The sequence below is a fragment of the Panulirus ornatus genome, chromosome 20, assembly GCF_036320965.1.
Source record: "Panulirus ornatus isolate Po-2019 chromosome 20, ASM3632096v1, whole genome shotgun sequence".
NCBI lineage: Eukaryota > Metazoa > Arthropoda > Malacostraca > Decapoda > Palinuridae > Panulirus > Panulirus ornatus.
Genome location: NC_092243.1, coordinates 69,999,470 through 70,021,969, shown reverse-complemented (window position 1 = coordinate 70,021,969; position 22,500 = coordinate 69,999,470). Strand labels below are relative to the sequence as shown.

Genomic DNA, 22,500 nt, shown 5'->3' with positions numbered 1-22,500 from the left:
GGCCCCGATCACACAAAATCTTTTTCACTCCATCTTTCCACCTCCAATTTGGTCTCCCTCTTCTCCTCGTTCCCTCCACCTCCGACACATATATCCTCTTGGTCAACCTTTCCTCATTCATTCTCTCCATGTGCCCAAACCATTTCAAAACACCCTCTTCTGCTCTCTCAACCACGCTATTTTTATTTCCACACATCTCTCTTACCCTTACGTTATTTACTCGATCAAACCACCTCACACCACACATTGTCCTCAAACATCTCATTTCCAGCACATCCATCCTCCTGCGCACCACTCTATCCATAGCCCATATATATATATATATATATATATATATATATATATATATATATATATATATATATATGGACCGTCACCAATAGTAATGGATTGGAAGCCCGGGGAACGTCACACACAAGGTAATCAATTAATCGGTTTACAGTGACGTCTGATGGCTGTGCGAGACAAGTTACAGGGGTACAGGGTACAGCCCTGGACACAAGAAGAAGACTCTGGGTACAATCACAGACCCTCGAGAGCACAGCCAAAAGCGGGGTTGACAAAGGAACTCCCTACGCGCCAGTGGCAACAAGGACTCGGGGGGGGGGGGGGGGGGGGAAGAAAGGAGGTCATGCGTAACACTCCTCTCTACAGAGAGACCATCCCCCCCCCCCCCCTACGCCAGTGACAGCAAGGACTCCGTGGGGAAAAGGAGGTCGTGCGTAAGCATCCCTTACGATTTCCAAGAGAGAGTGAGCTCCGTTGTTGACTTAAAGTAAAGGATGGATGGACTGCGTAAATCTAGACTACCAGAAAGCATTTGACACTAGTGCACAAGGAGGGTTTGTAAAGATCTGGGCTCTTCAGGGAGGGAAAAATCACCTTACTGACAGGGAACAAAAGGACGCGAGTGAGAAATAACGTTCTCAAAATGGGGTTTGGGGGTCTCCATTGGTGTACCACAAGGCTCGACCCTGGGACCTACCTCCTATGGAGTGATGTAAATGACTTGCCACAAGGACTGGACTCATTGCGGATGATGCCAAGGTCATGTGGGAGGTAAGGATGAGGGAGATTGCATCAATTTACAAGGGGACCAAAACATACAACAAGCTGGTCTAGTACATGGGCGATGAAATTCCAACCCAAGGAGATGTCGAGTAACCGGGATGGGACAGTGTCAAAAAAGGCCTCCATACATTCATCATTTAGCAAGGAATAAGCTGCATGAATCTGTCTGCAAAAGTGGCACTTTGGAATCCAGACTTTACACAATTTGTCCATAGCACCCCCAGCTTTTGAGATATGTGAAGAAGACTAACTGTTTGCTGAACTACAGTGAAGTATAAGCATGAGGAAAGCATTCAACAAGCTGTTCACATTCCTATGTTTGGCCAAAACTAGAATACGCTTCTCAGGTTTGGTCACCACCATTAAGGAAACACACTGAGCTAAAAGAGAAAGTCCAACGAAAGGCAACAAAGACAGTACCAGAATTAAGGAAGTTGAGTCATAGATAGAGGACTTGTCCAATATGGGAGAGAGAGAATAGCTGACTGGATCACAACATTTACGGTTTTAAACCAGTTTGATGATGTCAAATGGTAAACCGTTTTGGGAAAAATGCAGTCGTTATAACCAGTGACCATAACAATAAATCAAGCAACAAACTTGTTCGAAAAAAAAAGACGTAAAGAAGTAATCTCTTATAACACAAGCGTGGTGAATGAATGAGAGAAATTGACTATGAACTGCATGTGGGCGTCATACAGCAGTTTAAAAAGTTGTACGATATTAGAGAATGTCAAAGTCATGGGGGCCCCCCCATGAATGATGAACTCTCTCTCTCTCTCTCTCTCTCTCTCTCTCTCTCTCTCTCTCTCTCTCTCTCTCTCTCTCTCTCTCTCTCTACCAAGCCGAGCGCGATGCAAATCGGTAATTACAGAGTTCTCTGAACTTCAAGCCTGAAATCACTGATATTAGGGAACCCGACAGTATATTACTGAAGGGCACGTCCATCACAGACCGAACAGAGCCGACAGTGAACGCTCGTTCACCTGTCAGACGTAGTGCCTGTAACAAACAAAGGTCAATTACACTGGTACACGAGCTTCGATATGGTTATCATATCAACTAACACAGATGCCTGGTCTGTCAGTGTGGGAGGTCTTAGGTGTACCGCTGAGGCGAAGGACGGGGTGGTGTGCTCTGGTCAGACCCAAGTGTGGTGGGAGCGGGCTGGGAGCTGACAAACCATCTTTAGCAAGGTTAGCGACATGGCCATCATGAGGATTATGTCCTTACAGTTAGGGATGAGGGTAGGAGACGAGGGGGGTTGGTTACGAAGGGGAGAGAGAGAGAGAGAGAGAGAGAGAGAGAGAGAGAGAGAGAGAGAGAGAGAGAGAGAGAGAGAGAGAGAGGGTATGGTGATGGGAGGGAATATAAATCGTCTCGTACAGCCAGGGTGAGGGAGTGAGAGAAGGTTGTGATACTGCAAGGGAGAGGGGAAGAAGAAAGGGTGTGGTACAGCCGAGGTGTGTGTGTGAAGAGAGAGAGAGAGAGAGAGAGAGAGAGAGAGAGAGAGAGAGAGAGAGAGAGAGAGAGAGAGAGAGAGAGAGAGGAGGAAGGGTGTGGTAAGTCCAAGATATGGGGGAACAGGAGGGTGGGGTAACAAAAATCTAGGGTGATGAAGGGTGCCAATGGTGTGGCAAACCCAGGGTAAGGGAGAGAGCGAGAAAAGTGTATGTTAAAGTGGGAAGGGAGGAGTGTGTGGTAAACCCGATATGAGGTATAAAAGGGAGTAAAGTTCAAAGTGAAGGTAGTTGGGAAGGGTGATAAACCCAGGGAAGATAGAAAAGGGTGCAGACGGGAGAGGATGAGAGAGAGAGAGAGAGAGAGAGAGAGGGGGGGGGATGAAGGAAGAAAAACTTCTGGAGGGCCAAGGGAGGGAAGGGATGAAGGAGGGCTGAGGAACTGGAGGGAGGGAGGGCTAAGCCCACTCAGCCCGGCAACAGCAGCTGGCGAGGGTCAAGAACATCTCAAGTGTTTCTCGTTGCCATCCACCACCCGGCCCTTCCCCTGCTCTCGCCTCCCTACCACCCACGCCACCCGACAACCATTCACCTACAACACCCACCAACCAACCCCCGCCCCTCATTACACCTACACCACCACCCACCCGAAAACCCACCTCTTTACTAATTACTCCACTCCACCACCACAAACACCCTCCATTCATCCACACTCCACTCCCCCCTCCCCTCACCCTCCTCCCCCACGGAGGGACACGGCCGATAAACACAAGAGCTCACACAGACAGCCAGCCAGCCCTCCACACCCCGAGGCCGCAGATGATACAACGGAGGACCCCTCCAGGTTATACTGACTGACTGCGCCACACAACTGTTAGGTTCGGACCATCGCGCGACATGGGCTCAGCTGAGTCAAGGGAGAGGGGAGTGGCACGTCATCACGATGCCATAATGACCATCTGCTCTCGCAAATCATGCCACCGAGGAGCCTTATTAACCAGGCATTCCCTCTCCACAAACACACACACACACACACCCGTCATGACTTGCCCTACGAGTCGTGTCGCACTCCCCCCCCCCCCCCCCTACCGACCCTACCCCAAACATACGGGACCCAACACCACTGGTGTACACGAGAGAGAGAGAGAGAGAGAGAGAGAGAGAGAGAGAGAGAGAGAGAGAGAGAAGAGAGAGAGAGCAACGCTGGCGACGCTACCCGTGCAGGGAGGGCACGATCAGTGGCAACTCCTCGAACATAAGCTGGAAATCTGTTGCAGCTGCCGGGTGTCGCCAGACACACTAAAATACCAAACACACACACACACGCCCGTCTTTTTTAAGATTTCCACTCGCCATGAATATTCAATGTATACCGCAACCGTATACGCATACATATCTACGTACCCTAAACACGGGGTGACGACACGATTCATTAATTCATCCCCGAGACTCCCGCGCGTATTTTAATATCCACACGAGAAAGACGAGGTAGTGGCAACTCCGTCCACCCACATCAGCGGAGCAGCTCACCACCACACGGCCGGCATGGTCGTCGTATCTCTCAAGGCGGGTGGTTCTCTCAGTGCTATTTGATATTCACTCTTAACAACTGTACTGCTAACACTTCAACCCAACGTAAAGTAATTCCCACGTTGGTCATATCCTTCGCTGCTTTCCCTCTAGGCTCCCCGGGGCGTTAGAGGGAGTTTAAGATTTTTTTTTTCTAACGGGATAATAATAATAATAATAATAATAATAATAATAATAATAATAATAATAATACTCTGGCAGACGCTCCCTCCACCAATGTGGGGTTCGTGGTGGGATGGTTGGGTGGGGTGTGAAGGCCCCCCCCCCCCCAGCGCTCCGCCAACTATGCTTCCTTGTTCAAATAATAAGTGGCCTGGTCCACTTTTAGAATCTACTTGAGGCTGAAATGTTGATAAAAGACTTGGTGGGAGCGGGGGTAAATGGCTCTAACCTCCTCCTCACCTCACCCCCCTCAACCCAAAGAGCTACGGCGCATCAACAACAACAACAACATAGCGAGAGGGAGGGAGGTGAGCAAGGGAGGAGGAGGAGCCAGCGACGTAGTACGGCCGAAAGTTATAACAACATTAATAACCCTTATTTAATATGGATGATCTCTCCTCCTCCCCTACAACACACCTTCACCTCAGGTGACTACCTACGACAACAAGGCCAGAAGGGTCGGTGTATGTCTCTACGACGCGACGCGACGCAACACGCCGTCGTGCGGGCGGCCACGAAGACGACGCAACAACACGCCACGCCACAATGCTGCTCCGCTGCCCCAGCCACCTCCTCCTCCTCCTCCTCCTCCTCACCTCACTCTACCACCGCCGCCGCCCCTGCCCACCACGCACGCCGCGCTCCTCCTCCCTCCTCCTCCTTCAACCCCAGTTTTGACTAATCTCCAAGCATGCACACACACGAGGTATTTCGCCTGCCTGGGAGGATGATGGCTTAAACACACACACACAATATTAGACCAAAGTCTCCCAAAAAACGTCTGGACTGAATAACCTTTTACACACACACACACACACACACATACACAGGACGCTATGCCAAACTGCACATCCTCTGATGTTTTTTTTGGGGGGTTGTAACCTCAATCACCAACCAACACATGTTGCAACACACTATATCAACACATAGCAACACACACGACGAAATTGTTACTCACAGTAAGTTTGAGAGAGAGAGAAAAACAAAAATCATACTCATTACACTTCTCAACATGCATGTTGACTGAGCTAAACTTGTTTGGTCTAATAATAAGATGATCAAAACTGCTGCCTCTCGTATTGTGTGTGTGTGTGTGTGTGTGTGTGTGTGTGTGCGTGTGTGTGTGTGTGTGTGCGCGCGCATCACGTACCAATCAGGCGGAGTGACAACACTCAGTGTTGCCAACCAGCCTACCGGGCATCAACCCCCCCTAACCCCTGCAGACGTGACAAGTCTCACTCACAGCGTTACCAACCACTACTACGCCCCTCCCACCCACCCTTAACCCACCCCCTCCGCCCTCCCTCCCACCCCCCCAATGCGATTCCCATCCCTCACGAGCGTAAGGGCGTGGCATACATTAAAGGCCGGTTCGTTAACACCCTTACACTCTTGTCAATGAAGGGGCGTGGCATACATGTGACATCTGGTTGGTTAAAGTGTAATCCACATCCACAATCCCACGCCACGCCCCCCACCACGTTAACCACAAGGGCGTGGCTTGGCATCACAAACCGGATGGTTTGATACCATTATCTACAGACCCCCACCACATTAACCGTACGGTACGGGCGTGGTACCCATTACGGCAGCGTGTATCACCGCCGTTATCTGCATGGGCCGTTATCGGCCCTTCTAGCAACTACATCCTGGCTCCCAAGCTGTTGGTGCGCCCTACAAACACCACCTCCAACACTGTATGAATCATGTTGCGCCCCACAAACACCACCTCCAACACTGTATGAATCATGTTGTGCCCTACAAACACCACCTCCAACACTGTATGAATCATGTTGCGCCCTACAAACACCACCTCCAACACTGTATGAATCATGTTGCGCCCTACAAACACCACCTCCAACACTGTATGAATCATGTTGTGCCCTGCAAACACCACCTCTAATACTGTATGAATCATGTTGCGCCCTACAAACACCACCTCCACACTGTATGAATCATGTTGCGCCCTACAAACACCACCTCCAACACTATGAATCATGTTGCGCCCTACAAACACCACCTCCACACTGTATGAATCATGTTGCGCCCCACAAACACCACCTCCAACACTGTATGAATCATGTTGTGCCCTACAAACACCACCTCCAACACTGTATGAATCATGTTGCGCCCTACAAACACCACCTCCAACACTGTATGAATCATGTTGTGCCCCACAAACACCACCTCCAACACTGTATGAATCATGTTGCGCCCTACAAACACCACCTCCACACTGTATGAATCATGTTGCGCCCTACAAACACCACCTCCAACACTGTATGAATCATGTTGCGCCCTACAAACACCACTTCCAACACTGTATGAATCATGTTGCGCCCTATAAACACCACCTCCAACACTGTATGAATCATGCTGCGCCCTACAAACACCACCTCCAACATCTAATGTTGTGATCGATGCCCCCAACAAAATCCTCTCCAAAATGATCAACTCGGTGATGCAGCCTCCAAAATCACTTCCTCGAGCGTTGTAAACTTTGTGTTACTGCCTACACACACTCCCTCTAACACTACAAACACTGTATTAAGTCCTATAAACACCCTCCAACACTATAGAGCTTGTGTTGAGCTCTTCAAACACTCCAACACTATACATCTTGTGTTGCACCATCACCTGCTCAACACCACAGCTTGTGTTGCACCAACACCTTCTCAACACCACAGCTTGTGTTGCACCATCACCTGCTCAACACCACAGTTTGTGTTGCACCAACACCTGCTCAACACCACAGTTTGTGTTGCACCATCACCTGCTCAACACCACAGTTGTGTTGCACCAACACCTGCTCAACACCACAGCTTGTGTTGCACCATCACCTGCTCAACACCACAGTTTGTGTTGCACCATCACCTGCTCAACACCACAGCTTGTGTTGCACCATCACCTGCTCAACACCACAGTTGTGTTGCACCAACACCTGCTCAACACCACAGCTTGTGTTGCATCATCACCTGCTCAACACCACAGTTTGTGTTGCACCATCACCTGCTCAACACCACAGCTTGTGTTGCACCATCACCTGCTCAACACCACAGTTGTGTTGCACCAACACCTGCTCAACACCACAGCTTGTGTTGCACCATCACCTGCTCAACACCACAGTTTGTGTTGCACCATCACCTGCTCAACACCACAGTTGTGTTGCACCAACACCTGCTCAACACCACAGCTTGTGTTGCACCATCACCTGCTCAACACCACAGTTTGTGTTGCACCATCACCTGCTCAACACCACAGCTTGTGTTGCACCATCACCTGCTCAACACCACAGTTGTGTTGCACCAACACCTGCTCAACACCACAGCTTGTGTTGCATCATCACCTGCTCAACACCACAGCTTGTGCTGCACCAACACCTGCTCAACACCACAGCTTGTGTTGCACCATCACCTGCTCAACACTACAGCTTGTGTTGCACCAACACCTGCTCAACACCACATCTTGTGTTGCATCATCACCTGCTCAACACCACATCTTGTGCTGCACCAACACCTGCTCAACACCACAGCTTGTGTTGCACCATCACCTGCTCAACACTACAGCTTGTGCTGCACCAACACCTGCTCAACACCACAGCTTGTGTTGCACCATCACCTGCTCAACACCACAGCTTGTGCTGCACCAACACCTGCTCAACACAACAGTTTGTGTTGCACCATCACCTGCTCAACACCACAGCCTATCTCTATACAGTGGGCCAAATCCCACTGTTAAACACACACCTAGTGACGTGGCACCCACAGTGTGACCAACCACGGGGCACCAGTGGCACCCACAGTGTGACCAACCACGGGGCACCAGTGGCACCCACAGTGTGACCAACCACGGGGCACCAGTGGCACCCACAGTGTGACCAACCACTGGGGCACCAGTGGCACCCACAGTGTGACCAACCACGGTGCACCCGCAGTGTTACCAACCATGAACAGCGGGGCACCAGCGTCATCCGCAGTATTACCAACCACCACCCACACACTCACCCGGAGACGTGGCACCACTGTCGAACGAACACGTGAAGCTCCTCTGGTCTTGACCACGTCATCAACACTAACCTGCTGGAAGAAAACGGGGCACCGTTACATGACATGCTTATCACCGATGATCAAGTAAATAATTACACAGAAAACGTACGACATTGGGTATGAGGGCCTAATCCTTTGACCTTGATTGGGTATGAGGACCTAATCCTTTGACCTTGATTGGGTATGAGGGCCTAATCCTTTGACCTTGATTGGGTATGAGGGCCTAATCCTTTGACCTTGATTGGGTATGAGGACCTAATCCTTTGACCTTGATTGGGTATGAGGGCCTAATCCTTTGACCTTGATTGGGTATGAGGACCTAATCCTTTGACCCTGATTGGGTATGAGGACCTAATCCTCTGACCTTGATTGGGTATGAGTACCTAATCCTTTGACCTTGATTGGGTATGAGGACCTAATCCTTTGACCTTGATTGGGTATGAGGGCCTAATCCTTTGACCTTGATTGGGTATGAGGACCTAATCCTTTGACCTTGATTGGGTATGAGGACCTAATCCTTTGACCCTGATTGGGTATGAGGACCTAATCCTCTGACCTTGATTGGGTATGAGTACCTAATCCTTTGACCTTGATTGGGTATGAGGACCTAATCCTCTGACCCTGATTGGGTATGAGGACCTAATCCTCTGACCTTGATTGGGTATGAGGACCTAATCCTTTGACCTTGATTGGGTATGAGGACTTGGCCCTTTTGACCCGACACCCTTCAAGGCCAGACCAAAAAAGTCTGGGCAAATCGAACCCAAGGGTCGTACCGTCGTGCTCGAAAGGGATCTTTGAGGGTCGCGATGCAATTGGTCGTGCTAAGGGTCGTAATAACCCTGAATGGTGTAGGTGGTTGAACATAACTGCTTCCCGGGGTCTGATTGGGTGACACCTGTGGGGTTATTCTACAACCCCACACACCACAGTTATAACAACACCACACACACACACACACACACACACACAACACACACTGTGTTGTAAGCTTCACACACAAACCTCAGGACAAGACTTGGGTGTTGTATCTCCCTTCATGGCTGGTGCCTTATCAACACTCCTGATAATGTATCTTTATACTCAAGTTGTTATCAGGACCAAGTTATATAAATCTTGGCCACTGGTCTCCCTAAGCACCGTCGTGTGTGTGTGTGTGTGTGTGTGGTGTGTGTGTGTGTGTGTGTGTAAGTACCAATTTGTAGTGTACGTGAAGGGAAGTTTTGACAGTCGTGTGTGTCACAAACAATTAAACAAATATAGACTGGTTTACTGAATTTAGGTAGTCATTCGAGTGGAAAATACGCAGTTAAGGTATGACATAATTGTGGGGGGGGGGGGGGAGATAATAGTAAGTAGTTAATTAACCACAAGAGATCATGTGATGAAGGTGGAGCTGGACACTTCTACAGTGGATAAGCGCACGACTGAAGGCTGTCTGCACAGTACAGGAAGGCTGACTGAGCCAAGTGTATGGGTTATACACTGACCGAGCCAAGTGTACAGTTCATACAATGACTGAGCCAAGTGTATGGGTTATACACTGACTGAGCCAAGTGTACAGTTCATACAATGACTGAGCCAAGTGTATGGTTTATACAATGACTGAGCCAAGTGTAGGTTCATACAATGACTGAGCCAAGTGTATGGTTCATACACTGACTGAGCCAAGTGTATGGTTCATACACTGACTGAGCCAAGTGTATGGTTCATACACACTGACTGCAGCCACGTGTATGGTTCATACAACTGACTGAAGCCAAGTGTATGGTTCATACACTGATGGTACAGTTCATACACTCACTGAGTCAAGTGTATGGTTTATACAATGACTGAGCCAAGTGTTTGGTTTATACAATGACTGAGCCAAGTGTGGTTCATACAATGACTGAGCCAAGTGTATGGTTTATACAATGACTGAGCCAAGTGTATGGTTCACACAATGACTGAGCCAAGTCTATGGTTCATACACTGACTGAGCCAAGTGTATGGTTTATACAATGACTGAGCCAAGTGTATGGTTCATACAATGACTGAGCCAAGTGTATGATTCATACACTGACTGAGCCAAGTATATGGTTTATACAATGACTGAACCAAGTATATGGTTCATACAATGACTGAGCCAAGTATATGGTTCATACAATGACTGAGCCAAGTGTATGGTTTATGCACTGACTGAGCCAGGAGTATGGTTTATACATTATACATTCAGTGATGATCAGTTGAACATTACGCGATATTCAGTTACACATTGGAGGTATTGCTGTGGTATTGCGTTGCCATACAATTTGTATTTAATGGTGAACAGCGAGTGATGTAGAGTTATATACATTTCGAACTGCCGTAATACTGTACTGACATATATTCGATGGTGAATATTTTCACGTCAGTTGCATTACAGTCATACAGCAGTCGACATGTACATAACTATGGGGGAAACTAAACCTATTTTGCCTGGCTTACCTGCGCACTTGTTTATGGACTGTTTACGACCATCACAGTAGCGAGCAAAGGACAATATCTATGTCTGTACGAGCACCACTGGTCGGCCGGTACAAGGTGATTGTGGTGACGGACGTCGGTCAATGGCGGTGTGGGGCGCAGGTACCTGGTATCTGTCACAGTCATAATGTCTGTACTAGGCGTTCGTCCCCTCCGAACCCCCTGGGGAAACTGTCACAAGAGTAACTGGGTCACAACTTCAAGGGCCGGAGTATATATACGTGTCAGGCGACCTATACAAGTGCGGCTCTGACCAAGTCACTGGTTCACTAGTTCACTGGTAAAGGTGTCTAATGAGTGTGTGAGTGTATCTATCTCCTCCACCATCACGATCACTGGAGGTAGACACTCCTGTGTGAGGATGGTGGGGTCCCACTCAGACGTAATCCAAGCATGAAGGGAGAGTGACAGTTCAGGGGGACGTGTTGACCACCAGCAGACAAGGCCGGTCCACGAGAGCACCACTAACCCACGTCCTTACCCCATCCAGGGGCTGGACGAGGTGTGTCGTGTGTATGTGTGTGTGCGTGGGTCTGTACCATATAAGCAAAGCGCTCATTCGTCGACCACCTCCTATGGGACGAATGGACAGTTGGGTTGTTTCGAAGCCACCCCCCCCTGACCTACCCGGGTCTCGGGTCCAGGTACGATGATTTATAGCAAGCGATGCTAACTACTTCACCACCGGCCTCACCCACAGCAGCCACGACCAGTGCACCGCTAATGCATCCAGAGAAAGCTGGCCTCCACAGCAGCCCACGATAGGCAAGGCCTTAGAGTACACACCATATGCAGCTCCTCCTCACTCCCTACACACACACACACACACACACAACACCTATGGCTACCTCCACGCACCTCACTCAGGGCGATACAACAACCCAGACACCACCACAACCACCTGAGCTATTGCCTTCCAGCAAGACGTTTACACAGATGAAGCACGGCATAACAACCCACAACCCTTCCTCAGCATAACAACCCACAACCCTCCCTCACAAAGGACTGGGACGCCTACCACACACACGCGACGGATCACCCCACCACACTCCATCTACAAAAGGTTATAGTCTGACGTTCATTTCAATCCTTGTGTTTACTACGTTTAAGTGAGTGATCCTTTACCTATGACAGGGTGGAATCCAACACCAAAGTGAATCCTTTAACCCCCTGGCGCTCTGCACCTATGAATAGGCTATCTACTTCTCATTCAACAGGTAATTCTCTTTGGTCTTAAAAGGTTTAAGAGTGCACACTGGACTAATACCTACAGCATGCGCCAGGTCAGCCAGGTACTGTGAGGAGTCGTTTGGCCCTGTGGGCCGCGGCTTCTAACAGTCTAGTCGACCAACGACCCTCCCCAACAGCCTTAGACCCAGCCCAGGTTGTGGGCAAAGATGACCCCTGCAGACTACATTATGTACACATCAGGTAAACGATGCCAAGATTCTTAATATCAGTGTTATAAGCAGCGTGTCACTTCACACTCTCACCTCGCGACACTTATAACCATACATAAACCATCTTACAAGCAGCACGGATGAATATAAACAAGAGTCAATGCTCCATCAATTCACTCCTCTCATGACACATCTAAAAACGAATAAAGACACTGATATAAAATAAATAAAGACGGATACAAAATAAATAAAGACACTGATATTCTATGAAATATTACCACCCCCCCTGTGTGTTATGACTCTCACAACTGGATAATCCTGTAGTCAAAACACTTTAATAACGACATCCACGTCACCAAGGCTGATTTACACCACTGCCGGAACAACGCAGGTGTTTGAGGGATGAGTCCGCTGGCCTCCTGGGGTGATCTGTGGTGAAGGCGTGTGTTACGAACTCGTTCGTCTGGGTGGTGAAAGGCGTGTGTTACGAACCCGTTCGTCTGGGTGGTGAAGGCGTGTGTTACGAACTCGTTCGTCTGGGTGGTGAAGGCGTGTGTTACGAACCCGTTCGTCTGGGTGGTGAAGGCGAGTGTTACGAACTCGTTCGTCACAGACCAGCGGACGTCACACGAGGCGGTCACGACACACGGCCCTCCTACACCAGAGCGACGGCCCAGTCACACCTCATAATGAGAGGACTGTAACGGAGATCGAAGCTGTAGTACTGTAATGCCTCCAGCCCCAACGAGAGGTAATGAGATGTGACACCCACCTAGTGGCCGCCCACACTGCTATAAGATGACGGGTTGGTGTGTGGGCCCGCTACGACAGGCCGCCCACACTGCTACAGCTGATGGGTGGGTGTGTAGGCCCCTGACAGAGGCCGCCCACACTAATACAGCTGATGGGTGGGTGTGTAGGCCCCTGCCAGAGGCCGCCCACAATCCTACAGTTGATGGGTGGGTGTGTAGGCCGCTGCCAGAGGCCGCCCACACTCCTACAACTGATGAGTGGGTGTGTGCGCCCCTACCAGAGGCCGCCCACACTGCTAGAGCCGATGGGTGGGTGTGTAGGTCCCTGCCACAGGCCGCCCACGTTACTACAGCTGAGAGGTAGGTGCAGGAGAATGGGTGCGTGGGCCCTCTAGCCAGAGGCCGCCCATACGGTAACATACGATGGTTGGCCCTCTGCCAAAGGACGCCCACACTGGGCACAGATAATGGGTGGCCCCCCTGGCCAGAGGCCGCCCATACGGTTACATACGATGGTTGGCCCCTGGCCAGAGGACGCCCACACGGGCACACATAATGGGTGGCCCCCTGGCCAGAGGACGCCCACACGGGCACAGATGACTGGATGGGTGAGTGGGCGGCCTTGTGTGCAAGGATTTTTACCCACACTACGCAGGATGATCAGTAAGGACAACCCGGACGTAGCTCATCATAATTGATTGTAATGACTACTAATTTTTGACTCATAAGGCAAGCATAAATGTCAAGGTCTCCTTGTTTGTCATGCGTACGAATGACTACGGAAAGGTAGGAGAGGAGGACCATCATGGGACATACGAAGAAGAGGAGGAGGAGGAGGAGGAGGAGGAGGAGGAGGAGGAGGAGGAGGAGGAGAAGAAGAAGAAGAAGAAGAAGAAGAAGAAGAAGAAGAAGAAGAAGAAGAGTACGAATGACTACGGAAAGGTAGAAGAGCAGGACCATGGGACATACGAAGAAGAGGGAAAAAGAAGAAGAAGAAGAAGAAGAAGAAGAAGAAGAAGAAGAAGAAGAAGAAGAAGAAGAAGACGAAGAAGAAGAAGAAGGAGAAGAAGAAGAAGAAAGACGGAGAGGATCATGGGACATACGAAGAAGAGGAAGAAGAAGAAGAAGAAGAAGAAGAAGAAGAAGAAGGAGAAGAAGACGAAGAAGAAGAGTACGAATGAATAGGGAAAGGAAGACGAAGAGGACCATGGGATATACGAAGAATAAGAAGAAGAAGAAGAAGAAGAAGAAGAAGAAGAAGAAGAAAGAAAGAAAGAAAGAAAGAAAGGAAAGAGATACTGATGATATGGAAGAAAAAGAAAAAAAAAAGATAGAAAACACGACATCTCCCATCGTGGTGCACCAGACCTGCCAATTTGCGTAATACATAATCACCACCCTATACAGATACGGGTCGAGGAGGCCAAACCTTCCTTCACCAAGGCAACCTGGTCGCACACCCAGCTGCGGGGATAGAAGACAGCCCCCGCAAGGCATATGCAAGTACACACACACACACACACACACACACACACAAACACACACACACGCATCATAATCAGGACTATGAGCGCGTCGCGAGCGCTGGGTCGCCAAGGACTTCAAAGCCCTGCGCCCCAAGAGCCGCCTCACCCACCACTCGAATCATGAAGCGAGCACCGACGCCACGCCCCAAATACCTCCCAAATTCCCCTCCTCCCCAGACCCGCCACCCTCCCCTGTACTCCTGCATGAGTCGCGAGGGAGGGGAAGGAAGGAAGGAGGAGTGGGGGGGCCAAATATCATCAGCTGCCGTGAGTGAGTGAGTGAGTGAGTGAGGAGGGGGCAGGCAGGCAGGCAGACAGACGGACGAAATTGAAGCGGCCAATCAAGGAGCCGACGAGGATCTCACCTCTGCCTCTCTCTCTCTCATCCTAATCGAAGAAGTCAACAGGGAAGCGAAGAGGGAGGGAGGGAGGGAAAGTGTCAACGCTCCCCTGCTGCACTTACCAACTTCTTCTGCCACTCGCGTCGAGGTGATCCTCCTCCAAAAAGCGAGGCGAGGTTCGCTAGAGTCGATCACAGAAGGAGATTAGCTGCATCCTGCAATTTGGCGAATTACCTGGATTCACAGCCAAGAGAGAGAGAGAGAGGGGGGGGGGAGAGACAGATCAAATATCTCGGGCGGTCAGAAGGGGGACTGAGAGAGAGAGAGAGAGAGAGAGAGAGAGAGAGAGAGAGAGAGAGAGAGAGAGAGAGAGAGAGAGAGAGAGAGAAGACCCACCTCGCTTTCCCCTGTGCTTGATTTATGAGTATGATTGAGGCACCCCACAGCTAACCACTTGAACTGGACTTTTTTCTTTTTTTTTTGACCCTTCGGAGGTATGGGCTGAAGGGTACATGGCTCGCGGGTTAGATGGAGGCCAACTTGGTGCCCATGGAACGCAAGGGGGTAGAGATACAGCAAAGGTGCCATAGGGGGGAGGCAGATGGTGGCCAGCCACGAAGAGATATGCAGTCTGTAAGGTCTGCCGCCCTTACAGGAACTGGCCTCAGGAAGGACACCCACACGCCATTAGTACTGGCGTGTTACAGTGGCAAGATGTAGGAGGACGAGGAGGAGGAGGAGGAGGAGGAGGAGGCGTGGGGTGGCGGAGGCGTGGGGTGGAGGAGGCGTGGGGTGGAGGACGCGTGAGTGGGGATAATAAGGAAAGTTCTTTTCTTTACTACGAACTACGCTCAACCCTGTGTTGCTTGATTGAGGTTCAGGTTGCTGTGGCTTATATATAAAGTTGTGGGTCACAACCCTTGTGAGTTGAGGTGGTGTTGGGTTTGGGGGGGCGACGATGATGGCGACGGAGGTGTTGCTTACGCCCGACCGCTTCACCACACACACACACACACACACACACACACACACACACAACACCACCATCCCATCACCACCACTAACACCACCATCCATCACCATCACCACCACTAACACCACCATCCCATCACCATCACCACCACTAACACAACATCCCATCACCACCACTAACACAACATCCCATCACCACCACTAACACAACATCCCATCACCACCACTAACACAACATCCCATCACCACCACTAACACCACCATCCCATCACCACCACTAACACAACATCCCATCACCATCACCACCACTAACACCACCATCCCATCACCATCACCACCACTAACACAACATCCCATCACCACCACTAACACCACCATCCCATCACCACCACTAACACCACCATCCATCACCATCACCACCACTAACACAACATCCCATCACCACCACTAACACAACATCCCATCACCACCACTAACACCACCATCCCATCACCATCACCACCACTAACACAACATCCCATCACCACCACTAACACCACCATCCCATCACCACCACTAACACAACATCCCATCACCACCACTAACACAACATCCCATCACCACCACTAACACCACCATCCCATCACCATCACCACCACTAACACCACCATCCCATCACCATCACCACCACTAACACAACATCCCATCACCACCACTAACACAACATCCCATCACCACCACTAACACAACATCCCATCACCACCACTAACACCACCATCCCATCACCATCACCACCACTAACACAACATCCCATCACCACCACTAACACAACATCCCATCACCACCACTAACACAACATCCCATCACCACCACTAACACCACCATCCCATCACCATCACCACCACTAACACCACCATCCCATCACCATCACCACCACCACCAACAACAGACCACCTCACACAGCCACAGACCCACCACTAGCTGCAACACAGCCAGGAGCAATAGACCACCTCACACAACCACAGACCCACCACTAGCTGCAACACAGCCAGGAGCAATAGACCACCTCACACAGCCACAGACCCACCACTAGCTGCAACACAGCCAGGAGCAATAGACCACCTCACACAGCCACAGACCCACCACTAGCTGCAACACAGCCAGGAGCAATAGACCACCTCACACAACCACAGACCCACCACTAGCTGCAACACAGCCAGGAGCAATAGACCACCTCACACAACCACAGACCCACCACTAGCTGCAACACAGCCAGGAGCAATAGACCACCTCACACAGCCACAGACCCACCACTAGCTGCAACACAGCCAGGAGCAATAGACCACCTCACACAACCACAGACCCACCACTAGCTGCAACACAGCCAGAAGCAACAGACCACCTCACACAGCCACAGACCCACCACTAGCTGCAACACAGCCAGGAGCAATAGACCACCTCACACAACCACAGACCCACCACTAGCTGCAACACAGCCAGGAGCAATAGACCACCTCACACAACCACAGACCCACCACTAGCTGCAACACAGCCAGGAGCAATAGACCACCTCACACAGCCACAGACCCACCACTAGCTGCAACACAGCCAGGAGCAATAGACCACCTCACACAGCCACAGACCCACCACTAGCTGCAACACAGCCAGGAGCAATAGACCACCTCACACAGCCACAGACCCACCACTAGCTGCAACACAGCCAGGAGCAATAGACCACCTCACACAGCCACAGACCCACCACTAGCTGCAACACAGCCAGGAGCAATAGACCACCTCACACAACCACAGACCCACCACTAGCTGCAACACAGCCAGGAGCAATAGACCACCTCACACAGCCACAGACCCACCACTAGCTGCAACACAGCCAGGAGCAATAGACCACCTCACACAGCCACAGACCCACCACTAGCTGCAACACAGCCAGGAGCAATAGACCACCTCACACAACCACAGACCCACCACTAGCTGCAACACAGCCAGGAGCAATAGACCACCTCACACAACCACAGACCCACCACTAGCTGCAACACAGCCAGGAGCAATAGACCACCTCACACAGCCACAGACCCACCACTAGCTGCAACACAGCCAGGAGCAATAGACCACCTCACACAGCCACAGACCCACCACTAGCTGCAACACAGCAAGGAGCAACAGACCACTTCACGCAGCCACAGACCCATCACCAGCACCAACACAGCCAGGAGCAACAGACCACCTCACACAGCCACAGACCCATCACCAGCACCAACACAGCCAGGAGCAACAGAGTACCTCACACAGCCACAGACCCACCACCAGCACCACAGCCAGGAGCAACAGAACACCTCACACAGCCACAGACCCACCAGCAGCAGCAACACAGCCAGGAGCAATAGACCACCTCACACAGCCACAGACCCACTAGCTGCAACACAGCCAGAAGCAACAGACCACCTCACACAACCACAGACCCACCAGCAGCAGCACCACAGCCAGAAGCAACAGACCACCTCACACAGCCACAGACCCACCACTAGCTGCAACACAGCCAGGAGCAACAGACCACCTCACACAGCCACAGACCCACCACCACCACCAACAACAGACCACCTCACACAATCAGGTGGCCATCAGCGGTGGTAATGGCTTATTGAACACTGGTGTAGACTGATGGCTGCCGTGTGCCCGCCCGCCTTGGCACGACCCTCCTGGGCTGAAGAACGTGTGGCTACGGTGGGGAGAGTCATGTGTGGGAGGGCCCCTGAGGTGTGGGGAAGATGTGTGTGGGTGTGCGCTGTAGGGCGGCGGTGGAGGGCAACGGTGGGCGTAGAGGGAGGGAGGGAGTGAGGGAGGGAGGGGGACATCTGGAGCAGTGGTGTCGCGGGAGGTGGGTGTTCTGGGTGGGAGGTGTGAGGGAAGAGTTGTGCACACCAAGTTGAGGGGATAGAAACAGTCCCCCCCCACCCAACGCCCCTCTGCGCCAGGTAGAGGGGGGGGGGGTGTCTTGCCACGTGAGCGCCCTCACGACACACGCCCTTTAATGATGAGGTCATGTCTGTCATGTCTGTCTGTCTGTCTGTCTCTCCGACAGTCCGCGTCTGTCTGTCTGCCGTCTGGGCTGAGCAGCGTGACCGTGCACTAGATGGCACTGGATCTCTAGGATGGGTCGACACACACACACACACACACACACACACACACACACACACACACACACACACACACACACACACACGTCCACATACACACACACACACACACACACACACACACACACACACATACACACACACACACACGCCCTCTGAGGACACCACAGGAAACTGCTGATTTAACAAGAAGGCAAGATCATTACCATCACTCCATCACCATCACAGCCATCACCCCCCACCACCACCATCCCATCACCACCATCAACACTCCCATCACCACCAACACCAACACCACCATCACCACCACTAACACCACCATCCCATCACCATCACCACCACCACCAACACCACAATCCCATCATCACCACCACTAACACAACATCCCATCACCACCACTAACACCACCATCCCATCACCATCACCACCACCACCAACACCACCATCCCATCACCATCACCACCACCACCAACACCACCATCACCACCACTAACACCACCATCCCATCACCATCACCACCACCACCAACACCACCATCCCATCATCACCACCACTAACACAACATCCCATCACCACCACTAACACCACCATCCCATCACCATCACCACCACCACCAACACCACCATCCCATCACCATCACCACCACCACCAACACCACCATCACCACCACTAACACCACCATCCCATCACCATCACCAACACCACAATCCCATCATCACCACCACTAACACAACATCCCATCACCACCACTAACACCACCATCCCATCACCACCAACACCACCACCACCATCACCACCACCACCACCATCACCCCCCTTTCCCCTTTCTTTTCAAGTGCCTAAAAACCCGGAAAAACAGCTCTTTGAAAAACCACTCTCGCCACGTTCCACCTGCCTCCAGCCAGCACTTGCCCTCACCGTGGTCAAACCATCTGGCCAACAGGCCATCTGGCTGTGATCAACGTACCGTCTGGCTCTGGCTAACAGAACAGAGACCAGACCAGACCATCTGGCTGTGATCAACGTACCGTCTGGCTCTGGTTAACAGACCAGAGAGACAGACCAGACCAAACCAGACCAAACCATCTGGCTGTATTCAACGTACCGTCTGGCTCTGGTTAACAGACCAGGGCCCAAACCCCGCCTTTCGGCTGTAAAAAAAATCAAACGTCCCGTCTGGCTCTGGTTAACGGGACCAAGACCGGGGGACCAGGGACCATTGGTGTATAAAACGTACCGTCTGGCCTGGCTAACAGACCAGAGAGACCAGACCAGACCAAACCATCTGGCTGTATTCAACGTACCGTCTGGCTCTGGCTAACAGACCAGAGACACAAGACCAGACCAGATCAGAGACCAACTGAGAGTGTGGCCAGCCAACGCACCGGACCATCCATCTGTAACCTGGAGATCTCAACCCAGTCAGAGACTCACTCCACTTTTACCTTAAGGGTTCATATGTTCCTCGCAGAAGGAAGGGGGGAAAAGGGAGGGGGGAGGGAGGAGGGGGGGAAGAAGGGAGGGAGGGAGGGAGAGATTTGTAACCCATTACCAACTCGGCAAAAAATTCCAAAAATTTCCCAGGGGGTACAGGGGGGGGGGGGGGGGGGGGGGGGGGGGGGGTTGAGGGGGGCGGCTACAGTGGGGTACTCACCAGGGCCCGGCCTCTGAAGGGACACACACACACACACACAACCACCCACCCCCTTTACCCCTGCAAAAAAGCCTTACTATACATGACTTCACAGCTGTATTTTCCCAAAAGAGGGAAAATCCCCTCAATAATTAAAAAATTAATAATAATAATAATAATAATAATAAAAAAAAAAAATTATTATTTTATTTTATTATTTTTATCATTTTATTATTATTTTTATTTTTATTATTATTATTATTATTTTTTAATTATTTTATTATTATTATCATTTTTATTTTTAATTTTTTTTATTATCATTTTTATTATATTATCATCATTATTATTTTTAAATATTTTTTTTAAAATAAAAATTTCATTATTGTTATCATTTTTTATTATATTATTATTTTATCTTATTATCTTTAGAAATATTATTATTATCATTATTTTATAATTTTTATTTTTATTTTTTCAATAATTACTACCTTATCCAGTCCCCGGCTACCAACTGGGGTTCTGACCAACGATAAACAGTAACTACCACTTCACTACGTACGTAAGTTGTCAGCTCCCTTACAGTCAGCCACCCATTTCCCCTCCACCCAGCGCAGCCACCCATTTTCCTCCCTCCCATCCCAGCGTCAGCCACCCACTTCCTCCCTCCCATCCCAGCGTTAGCCACCCACTTCCTCCCTCCCACCCCAGCGTCAGCCACCCACTTCCTCCCTCCCATCCCGCGTCACTTTCAACCCCGGGTGCCCCTTCCAACTCCGTCATCTTCACGACCCGGTACGTCATCCTCAATTATCAACCAAAAACATCCTCTGCCTTCTTTATTTTCCCCTCGGGACCAAAAAGTTCCAAAATACTCGTTAGAGGAGGATCACATGTCATCCTCAAGGGGTCTACGGTCATCCTCAAGGTTCCTCGATCTCCCCTCCAGGGGGTCAAGGACCACCTTCGTCATCGTCAAGAACATTAGTGCAGATGGTTCTCTACCACGAAGTCCCTTGACTGGAGGTCAAAGACCATCAGCAGAGGGTGGTCTGTGAGACATCCAGGGGCTTCCGGCCGGGGGTCGTCTAAAAAGGGGGCCGAGGTCGAGCCAAGAGGGAAAGGGGCATCACTCCGTCATGAAATGTGAAAAAAAAAATGATTCCCCACATACTTCATCGTGGTGTAGAGGTACGTAAATGTGGCTCACAAGTGAATGGTCCTAGGTTGTGGTCCGCGGTGGGCGGCTGGTGGTCTATCGCCCTCCCTCAGAGACCTCAAAGGTGGTAGTGAGTGTGGTAGGTGAGTGCAAGGGTCGGGGCGTCTGTCTCCCTCCCTCAGAGACCCCACGGATGGAAGTGAGTGTGGTAGGCGAGTGCCAGGGTCGGGGCGTCTGTGCCTCCCTCCCTCACAGTCATCAGTGTCTTGGTCACCTACACTCCTACCTCCTGCTGCTGTCAGCTGTACCTGTCACCCGCCTGCTGCTTCAGTCAAACGTATCCGTCTCCTGCCTCCTGCTGCTGTCAGCTGTACCAATTTACCAGCTGGTGTTACTGCTGGGCCCTAGGCTGCTGGGCTGGGTCGTTGATCGACCAAGCTGTTGGGAAGACCCGGGGGGGTTTAAGGCTTTTTCTCTTTTTGTGCAGATCATAACTTTTGATCTTAGAGGTAGCATTTCGCCAAGTCTTTCCTCCCTCTCGTGGCAGTAAGATGTTATTTATACAAGTGTAGGTTTGGGACTTTGGCTTCCCAGGATTTTCAAAGCGTAGATGGTGATACACCTCTTCCGTCTGCGCTCGAGAGAACAGCCCAAGTGATATCAGCCATTCTAAAGTCATTTAGTTCCTGTAGGAAGTTCATACGGGCCGTGAAAGATCTCTGATCACTTTCCAATTCTGCAGTGTCGCCTGC

At 50.7% G+C, this 22,500-nt stretch overlaps 1 protein-coding gene across 3 annotated transcripts in view; it reads right to left on the bottom strand.

Annotated features, from left to right (window-relative positions):
- LOC139756111 (uncharacterized) overlaps positions 1-22,500 on the bottom strand; it is a 728,320-nt gene that overhangs the window by 229,193 nt on the left and 476,627 nt on the right. The window contains exons 1-2 of one of the 3 annotated variants that reach the window (XM_071675186.1): positions 10,796-11,336; positions 8,288-8,362 (exon numbers count right to left, since the gene is read on the bottom strand). The exons of 1 other annotated variant lie outside the window; for it this stretch is intronic. The gene's annotated coding sequence lies outside the window, so the exon portion shown is untranslated. Of the gene's footprint in view, positions 1-8,287; positions 8,363-10,795; positions 11,337-22,500 lie in introns of those variants that run through there. One more of the 3 variants, XM_071675188.1, reaches the window with a different exon arrangement.